Below are 10154 nucleotides of genomic sequence, written 5' to 3'. Positions count from 1 at the left end.
CTGTCTCAGAGCAGGGAAATGAAGCCCCTCCCTGCTCAGCAGACAGCCACTGTTCAGAGGGTTTGAGCTGAGGGATGCCCAGACACCCCTCCCCAGGCCTTGGCAGGGCTGAGGCCCTCCCAGAGGAAACCCAGCTTCCCTGAGGATGGTTTGTAACTAAAAACACCCTGCCCAGCAAGCAGGGACACACACACACAGAGAGTGGGAAAACCAGCTGGGAGCCCAGTGCCTCAGTCTGAATGAGAGTGAGGCCTCAGAAATCTCAGGGAATCCCCAGATTCTGAATTCACCAAGAATACAGCATGGAGCAGCGAGAAGGGCCGAGGGGAACAGGCAGTTCCATGAAAATGTGGCCATGAAAATAATGGAACTGCAAACCTGACCCCCCTCTCAGTGAAAAGAGATACACCTCAGGGCCATCAAAGCTTAGGGGTTTGCACTCTAAACTTTCCTTTACTTATCTTACCGTGTCTCTGCTTTAAACTATAAATCCACATTCTCACTTCTAGCACGTAAGTTTGGAAGCTTTTCCCAAGGCTTCGGATCAAATGCTGTGTTTAATTCCAAGCTTTGGCTTAAAAGTTTTGAGAGTTCCTTGCATTTCAGATTCCAACACAGATCCAAAGTTTTGAGGGTTCCTTGCATTTTGGATTCCTGACAGCAGTTTTGTGACCACCAGGGACATGGGGACAGTCCTGGGGTGTTTCAGGAGGGAAGGGAAGGGAAGGGAAGGGAAGGGAAGGGAAGGGAAGGGAAGGGAAGGGACTCAGCCTTAATTAATCTGGTAATTTCTCTGAATTTACAGAGAATGTTAGCAGCATCAATACAACTCATTTGCTAAGGGAAGGGAAGGGAAGGGAAGGGAAGGGAAGGGAAGGGAAGGGAAGGGAAGGGAAGGGAAGGGACTCAGCCTTAATTAATCTGGTAATTTCTCTGAATTTACAGAGAATGTTAGCAGCATCAATACAACTCATTTGCTGCACAGCACAGTCCTGGGCTGCCATGGCAGAAGGCAGTGCAGAGCATCCTGTGCTGGAGCCAGAGGATGAGCCCAGTGGGTCAGTGCCCAGAGCTCCACCAGCCCCTGGAGTGCTCCCCAGTCCAGGCCAGAGCTGGGTTTGGAGCTGGCAGCTGAGACGTTTTCTGTGCTCAGGAGACACCACCTGTGTAGGAACACCTCAGCCTGAGGGTGCCAGAGCACAGCCCCACCATCCTCCTGGTGCAGCACTGAGGCTGCAGCAGGGAACAGGAACAGCCTCCATGCAAACAGGGCTGTCAGGCTGAGCTCTCCCACAGGCACCAGCCCTCTGAGTCTGGCAGAAAGCAATCAAGCCAAGGCCAGCTTACAGGCAACCTTTGCCTCTGCTTTGCAGCAGAAAGATTTCCACAGACTGCTGGTTTGGTTGTTCTTTTCATGAGCCATTTTGTCTCAATTTGTCTTTCCCCTAAAGGTCATTCTCACAGACAGCAGCCCACTGGCTCCCATCAGTCAGAGGCTCTGACAAGCCAGAGGATCTGTCAGACCACAGTTTGCCTCCCAGCTACACTCAAGGTTTTACATTCAACATTTTTAATTCCCCTAATGGAGTTTTCCCTCCAAGGCTAGCACACTATCAGAAGCCAGGGAGGCAGGAGCTGGCACAGGAGAACTCTTAAAATGCACATTACTGCCAGGGAAATGCAGGCAGCCACAGCAGGAGAGCTCAAAGCAGACTTTGGGCAAGAGGACACAGAACAGCCCCAAATTTGGGAGCATCCAGGTAAAGGTGAGATGCACAGGGATCCCAGCAGCTTGAAGAGGAGTCAGACTCTGTGTGTCCCAGGTGAGCAGCCTGGGGAGTGCATCAGGAGATGGCAAAGCCTTGTCTGGAGCAGGACATGCCTCTGTGTCACCTGCAGGCTGCAGAGCTGGCAGAGACCCTGCCACAGGGTGTGGAATGGTGAAGGAACTCCACAAGAAACTTGTCCTGCTCCTGCCAGTGCTTCTGGAGGGCAGCAGCCCAGCAGGGGCTGCAGCTGGATGGCCAAAAACCACACACGTGGCAGCACCTGCTCCAAGAAGAGCTGTGTCAGCACACAGCATTAAATATAATCATTTCCACTCCCTTTTGGTGAGGTGCTGTGTGGTATTTGCAGGAGCCCCAGGACGAGGTGAGAGATGAGTGAATCTGAATCCAGGTTCCTAGAAGGCTAATATAATATAATATAATATAATATAATATCATATCATATCATATCATATCATATCATATCATCCTTCTGAGAACTTGGAGCCAATTCTCATCTCTCACCTCATCCTGAGGACCCTCACAACACTGCAACACTCAATCCCTATTTTCTGGAGGATTCTCATGGTGCAGGACATCCCTCACAGCTGATGGTGATTGGTCATTAGGTAAAAACAATTCACATGGAACCAATCAAACATTGACCAGTTGGTAAACAATGTCCAGACCACATTCCAAAGCAGCAAACACAGGAGAAGCAATCAGATAATTATTGTTTTCATTTCTCTCTGAGGCTTCTCAGCTTCCCAGGAGAAGAAATCCTGGCGAAGGGATTTTTCAGAAAATGTGACAGTGGCAGTGCTGGAGGCAGCTGTGAGCCATGCCAGGGCTCAGGCAGCCCAGATTTATTTCACTGAGGTTGTGAAGGGTGGCTCTGGGTACCTCAGGACAGCGACCTGGACCTGGTGAGAGGGACAATGGTCTCACTATTGCTCAAAATCATGATATAAATAAATGATTTAAAAGCTGAGGTAGGATGAACCCCCTAAGCCCCAGAATAAGCTGCAGAGGCAGAGTTATGAGCCTGAGTGCTGAAGATGTGGGCAGAGATGGTGTGGGACCCTCACATCTCAGGGATGGCCGTGCACACTTGAGAGCTGAGCAGAATTCAGGGTAACAGGAGCATGGGGCACGGGCTGTCCCTTGGATGTGCAGGGAACAGGTTCGGTCAGATGAACCTGCAGATCAGTGAAGAGTGAGATGAGCACAAATCCTGTTGAAAAAGCCATAAAACCTGTCCCAGGTGGATTCCAGGAGGAAGAAGGAGCCCCCATGGTGAGTGGCAGAGAGCTCCTGGCAAAGAGCTGAGGAGGGGGATGGCTTCTGGTCCCTTGTGGACCCCAGGGCACCTGGGGGAGCCCAGTGCCAGGGGCACAGGGGAAACCCTGGCTCTGACTGCACAGCAGCACTGCTGATGCCATTTGTTAGCCATTGATTGCACAATCAATGGGCTGTCAGCGTTAGTAGCATTTTAGCTGGAATTATAATAACAACAACTCTTTATTGCCTTTTTGGTTATATTGTTAGAACTTCTAATTAGCCAAACAATGAGTTTTGGGCTTGGCATAAGACAGTGTGTTTGGCTTTTGGTAGGTAACAGCCCCAAGCTGGGCTAACACATCTCTGTGCTGCCCTGCCTCAGGGGGATGAGCTCAAGGAAAAGCTCAGCCCCACACGCCCCTGATGCAGGCTCCATCCCTGTCTGCTTCACCTCCTGCAGCCTTCCCCAGGCTGCTCCTGGGGACAGATGTGCCAGGCACCATCCTGAGAGTGGGCACGAGCCTGACAGCCCCAAACTCTGCCCCAGTGTGGGGCTGCTCAGCCCTGGCAAAGCCCCTCCGAGTGCCCATGGCAGCTTCACCTTCTCAGTGCAGTCCTTCATCCCACCATGGAGGCACAGAGCAGTTTGGCCAACCAGCACAGAGCTGCTGAGCCCCAGGTCCCTCAGCTCAAGTGGAGACTTCATCCAGCTTCCCCCAGCAGCCCAAATAATCCAGGAATGTCTGCATCTCCCAAATAATCCAGGCATTTCTCCATCTCCCAAATAATCCAGGCATGTCTCCATCTCCCAAATAATCCAGGCATTTCTCTATTCTCCCAAATAATCCAGGCATTTCTCCATCTCCCAAATAAACCAGGCATTTCCCCATTTCCCAAATAAGCCAGGTATTTCTCCATCTCCCAAATAATCGAGGCATTTCCCAAATAAGCCAGGCATCTCTCTATTTCCCAAATAAACCAGGCATTTCCCCCTCTCCCCTGCATGCCCTCCCTTCGCTCCTCTGAGCCCTGCCCCAGTGTCTGGCAGCATCTCGGGGCTCCCAGGGCTAAGAGACAGCCCGTGCTCACAGCCCACCCAAGGGAACAGCTCACCACAGCGTGCTCCCTTTTCACGTGCTTGTCCAAGCAATCAAGCAGAAATGAGGACTGGCAGCTCAATTCATGTGGCATTGAAACCAGCCGGACCAAGCCAGGGTGGGGCAGGGAAGGAGGGATGAGGGGCCTGGAACAGAGCAGGGCACAGCAGGGCTGCAGGCAGGGGTGTCCTTGCTCCCTACATGGGGAAAACTCTGCTCTAACAACCCTCTCCTACCAGGCTCCGTCCCTGAGACACTGGGACTTTTCCTTACCAGAGTGCAGGAACGTGTTCCCCGTTCACAGAGTGACAAAATCATCCTTTGTCTCCTCAGAAAGGAAAAGAGCCCAGAAGTTTCTCTCGTCAATTAGGTGACAAGACACCTCATAGCACCTGGGGCACTTCACCTCAAATTTAAGGACAGCCAATTGGACAGGAGCCAGAAAGTCCCTCCTAAGCAATTTTTTAGAAAAAGAAGAGAAATAAACTAATCACTTTTGTGAGGTGTTTTACCTCTTGCACCTGGCTTGGTTTTTCTCTGCAAAGAGTTTTGTTATTTTGCCTTTTTATTAAAACTTTTTTGTTTCCAACACTACCACAGAAGCCATCCTGCTGATTTTAAGCCTTCTAAGGCAGCTGAGCTATCTTGGGTGTGAAATAGATCCTGGCTGGAGGAGACCCCTATTTCCCCAGAGGAATCTCCAAGGTTCCCCCTCCCTCAGCTCCCTGTGCATCCTCCTTTGACCTGCCCCATGTATTTTTAAGGCTGGCTGACAGCAGGCAGGCACCCAGAGACGGGGGGAACACAGTCAGGATGTGTTTCTGCAGTGAGGCTCTCAAAGGTCACTGCTGGCAGAGCCCTCTGCCCTTCACATCAGGAGAAAGCACACGGGAGATGTTGTCTCTGTGACTCAGGCACAGGCAGGATTCACAGCGTGCCTGGGGCCAGAAAATCCAGACAACTTCCAGCTCACCTGCTCTGCACACCGTTGCACAGGGTGGTTTTTAAAAGTCAGTATCTGTCACTCACATGGGAATGGGAATGGGAGAGATGGGGGCCAGCACCAGGGTCTCAGGTGTCTCTTAGCAGAGAGCTGATGGGAATGGATTCACACTGGGAGTAGGTTTAGATTAGCTATTAGCAAGAATTTTTTTCCATGAGGGTGGTGAGGCACTGGCACCAGTGAAATCGTGGCTGCCCCATCCCTGGAAGTGCTCAAGTGCAGGCTGGATGGAGCTCTGAGCAGCCTGGTCTAAGGGAAGGTGTCCCTGCTGGGCTGGGACCAGGTAATCTTTAAGGTCAACCCGGCCATTCTACAGTTCTGTGAAGAGGAAGATGTTCATAACAAGACAGGAGCTGGGTTTGCCTAAGCCTGGCCAGCGTGGGTCTGTCTGGAGGGGAAGGTGGCTGCTGAATCCTCACTTCCCACCGGAGTAAAATCTTTGCATCTCAAGGAACGAGCCAAGTGAGGAGCATCCAGGGAGTGCTGTGCCAAAGACAGAGCTGGGAACAGGCTCAGGAGCATCCACAGCCACTCATGAGGTAAGAAACTGTCACTCTCTTCTTGCTCTGCATCACCCATCCCATCCCATCCCATCCCATCCCATCCCATCCCCTCGTCTCCCCATCCCTCTGTGTGGCACAGTTACCAACAGCTGTGCTCATGGGACCACTGAAGAGCCAGAAACTCTGCCAGAAATCTTGCTCCCTGTCCCTCTGACCTCACACAGCAAGCAGATGCCAGCATGGCCTGGAGGACAAAGGGAGCAGAGTCCCCCAAGTGCATCATCCCCATCCCAGCACTTAGAAGCAAAGAGGAACCTGCAGAAAAGGATTCCTGCTCTGAATATGGTCCAAAAGCTTCTCAGAGAAGTGACAAAGTACCTTCTCATTTTTCAGGCTGCCCTGGCAGCCTCCTCAGTGAGGTTTGCACCCAAATTGTGGGCATGGACCCAGGGGGGGTCTCCATCCTCTGCCTGGGGTGGTATCACACCACAGCTCCCTCTGAGCTCTGGGGGACTGCAGGCACAGCTCAGGCTCCTGCTCTGCTCCTTCTCCTGCCTTCCCAGCCAGAGCCTGCTCCACCAGGCCATGGCACACCCTCCTGCCTTGCCAAGCACTCAGGCAGCTCTTCCCAGAGCACAGCTGCCACCCTGATTTTTTAAGATTTTCTAAGCCTTCTGATGTTTACATTCTTGTAACCAACTTTCTCACACACTTTCTGTAAATAACTCATTGTTTTGCATTCTTTTATGGAGGAGGAGAAATTTGATGGACTGTTGGTTTGTCCAGTGTCATTGGAGAGGTGGCACTGTCACCCTCCAATCCACTGTCACTTTTGGAAAACTATAGATGTTGGAGTCAGAAATTAAACTTTCCTTTTTTTCACCTTGAGGGCAGCGGTGTGTGTGCTCGTGTTGTTTTGTGTCCTACAGTGACACAGCCAGACACGGAGAGGGCCAGTGCCAGCTCACAGCTGCTTGTCCCCATCCCACGCCACACCTGGGCATCACAGCCCTGCAGGAGATCAAAGATCCTGCTGAGGAACCCATCCAGGCAGGCAGGAGAGGGATGCACTCTCTGTGACAGGCTTTATGTGGCTCCCAGAAGGATAAACCCAAATCCTCTCCTGCATTTCCCCTCCACCCTCCAGTCCAGCACATGAAATGTGACGTGTGGCCAAGACCCCAAGGCAAAGTTTAGGACCAGGCAGGGCTGGGCTGAGGAGGGCACCAGGGAGAGGCCATGATGGGACAAGGAAACCTTCACCCTCAGGAGCCCCAGACTGCGGGCTCAGGGGCAGAAGGGCTCTTGGGAAGGCACCCCAGGATCTTCCATTCCATCCCTCCAAGGGAGGTGGTGGAGATGGCTTCACCTCCTGCTCACCCATCACCCTGAGCTGCTGTCATGGCAACACAGGCTTGGATTCAGGAAGGAACAGGTACTTCAGCTTGTTTACCCAAGAAGGAGGCAGCATCCTGGTATTCAGAGCAGGAGAGAAGGAGGGGAGTGAGCCAGCAGGCAGCTCACAGAGCTGGACCTGCTTGCTGTGCAGCCTGCAGCCTCCTGGCACCCACAAGAGGGGCGCAGCCTCCATCCACTCTGGTCCCGCTGCTCATGGCTGGCAGATGTGCTCGTGGGGGTGGTGACAGTGCCCACACCTCGCTGGGACCCCACACAAACAGGGGCTGATTGAGGGTTGAACTGCACAGGACAAAACTGGGACGTGCTGGGCACTCAGCGCCAGCCTTGCCCTCCAGAAGGGGAACCACACCTCAGAAAGGTCCTTTAGTGCTCAAAGAAAACCCAAAGACTGCAGCCTCCCAGGGCTCTGGCAGGGGGCTCCTGCTTCTCCAGCCCTTTATTTGCCAAGAGCAGCCCCAGCACATGGCACATCCAGCACCACCCAAGGACCACGAGAACAGCTGAGGGCAGAGCCTTTCCTTGGAGCCTCCTCTCCCTGCAGGAGAAGCAGGCAGTGCTTTGATCTCAGAGTTCCTGAACCCAAAGGAGCCCGAGCAGGATGTTTCCCCCTGCAGGAACCCAGGCTGGTGACCACCTCCACCTCCTCCAGTGCCAGCCCCTTGGGAAGGGGTGGAATCTCACTTGCAGCAGCCCTGGCTCCCCTGGGTGCAGAGGAGGCAGGAGCTGGGGGAAGAAAAGCTGTCTAGGGAGCTCTAAAAGAGGCCCATGCTGGAGCTGCCTCCAAACTTTCCTGCTTTTCAAGAGATTTGGGTGCAACCAGCCCAAAGGAGAGCCACAGAGTGGTCAGGATGACAGAGCAAGATGGGAGCTTGCCCCTGAGCTTCACACCATCCCCCTGGCACACAGATCTTCTCACCAGGCTGGGTCTGCTGTGCTTCAGGCTTCATGCCAGACCCTCTCTGCAATGCCCAATCCACTGCTCCAGCCTGCTCTGCAGCTTGCTGACCTCACTGAGCTCTGGAGAAGGGGCAAAGCCAGGTGGCCTCCAGTGCTGCAGCCCTGCTGCCCACAGCCTGAGCAGAGGTTGTTTTGGGGTTTGCTCACTATCTCCAAGTGGCCTCCTCATGAACACGTTAAGAAGAACAGCAAGCAGGCAGCTGGGAGGCAGCAGTTATCACTGTGGTGTTCTGCAGGCTCCCTCCATTCCCCCAGCTGGGAAATGGGGACCTGCCCTCCCAGAGGTCGGTGAGAGCTTTGCCTGGTGTCATCCAGTGACATCCATTCCATTCCTGGAAGTGATGCTCACAGGGGAGGGAAACGCAGCGTGGCACAACACAGTTATGGGTGATTCACCTGAGCATCCCAGGCCCATCCTGCAGCTCTGGCAGGCAGGTCAGCTCTGAAGAACCTTTGAGAGCAGAAAACATCTGCTGCAGATGTCAGGGGGCTTCCCTGGTCTGATGGGTGGCTCTCTGGTGAAGTACGTGTTTCCCCCTGGCATGACCTCTCCCAAAGCCAATATATTTGCTGCACAGTTGATGTCTCCCATCCACAGCACGCAGCTGAGAAACACCCCCTGTACAACAGAAGCTATCTTTGGAGAGAGCTAAAAGGAGGAAATGATTAATAATATATGGTCAAGGCAGCTCAGTGCTTTGTGTCCCTGCAGGGCACTGAGCAGACCCTTTCAGAGGGGTTTTCCTCCTGGATGCCTTTGGCAGCTCTCTGCTCCCCATCTCCAGCAGAGCCTTAGGGAAACCACCTGTGAAACGGGCAGCAGCCAAAGCTGGATCTGCTGAGCCCCACGTCTGCTCTGCCGGGAATTGAGGCAGCCTGCAAGTGCAGCTGTGCCACTGTGTGCTTCCCTCCAACATCTGCCTGTCCTGCTCACTGAAAAAACCATGGAGCTGCTGCTAATTTCATTAGCAGGCCCGTCAAGCGGTTCATCAATCCATGATTTCCTGGCTTGCCGCCCTGAGGAAACAAGCGGGATCTGCTCTGAATTCACAAAGCCATCCCCTGGGGTCATTTGTCTGAAGGCTTAAAATTTCCCGAGTGCATCATTATCTCGGATTAAAACTGGGGGAGGGAGGGGCCTTGATTGGTTTTTCTGTCCATCCCCGGGGGTAAAGAAGAGCTCCCTCAGCCTCCAGCAGCTCCCGACCCGCGGCAGGAGCTGCTCTGCTCCGTCCGTGCCCCTGCTCCTACCCGGGCTGGGGTAAGGATGGGGCAGAGCCCACGGGCAGGGGCACAGACAGAGCCCACGGCGCTGGGCGGTGGAAGGAGGGGACATCGAGAAACGCCCAAAGGCCACACCGAGGGTCCCGCAGGCAGGGTCCCACCCGCTCGCAAGGAGGGTCCCGCACAGAGGGTCCCTTCTCCCGCATGGAGCGTCCCGCCCGCAAAGACGGTCCCGCCTGGATGGTCCTGCTGCCCGCAAGGAGAGTCCCGCACAGAGTCCCCGCTCCCGCCCGGTGATGTCGCACTGAGGGTCCCCCATTCCGCACGAGGATGTCGCACTGAGGATCCCCTTCTGCACGGAGATGTCGCACTAACGGTCCCCTCTCCCGCACGGGGATGTCGCATTGAGGGTCCCCCCGATCCCGCACGGGGATGTCGCACTGAGGGTCCACCTATCCGGCACGGCGATGTCGCACTGAGGGTCCCCTCTGTCGCACGGAGGGTCCCTATCCCGCACGGAGATGTCGCACTGAGGGCCCCTTCCCGCACGGGGATGTCGCATTGAAGGTCCCCTATCCCGCACGGGGACGTCGCACTGAGGGTCCCCTCCTGCACGGGGATGTCGCACTGAGGGTCCCCCCTATCCCGCCTGGGGATGTCTCACTCAGTGTCCCCCATGTCTCACTCACTGTCCCCCGTGTCTCACTCACTGTCCCCTGTGTCTCACTCAGTGTCCCCCGTGTCTCACTCACTGTCCCCCGTGTCTCACTCACTGTCCCCTGTGTCTCACTCACTGTCCCGTGTCTCACTCAGTGTCCCCCGTGTCTCACTCACTGTCCCCTGTGTCTCACTCACTGTCCCCTGTGTCTCACTCAGTGTCCCCCGTGTCTCACTCACTGTCCCC

Source organism: Geospiza fortis, unplaced genomic scaffold, assembly GCF_000277835.1.
Source record: "Geospiza fortis unplaced genomic scaffold, GeoFor_1.0 scaffold157, whole genome shotgun sequence".
Classification (NCBI taxonomy): Eukaryota; Metazoa; Chordata; class Aves; order Passeriformes; family Thraupidae; genus Geospiza; species Geospiza fortis.
The sequence above is the reverse complement of the archived record's forward strand: the minus strand, read 5'-3'. Positions refer to the sequence as shown.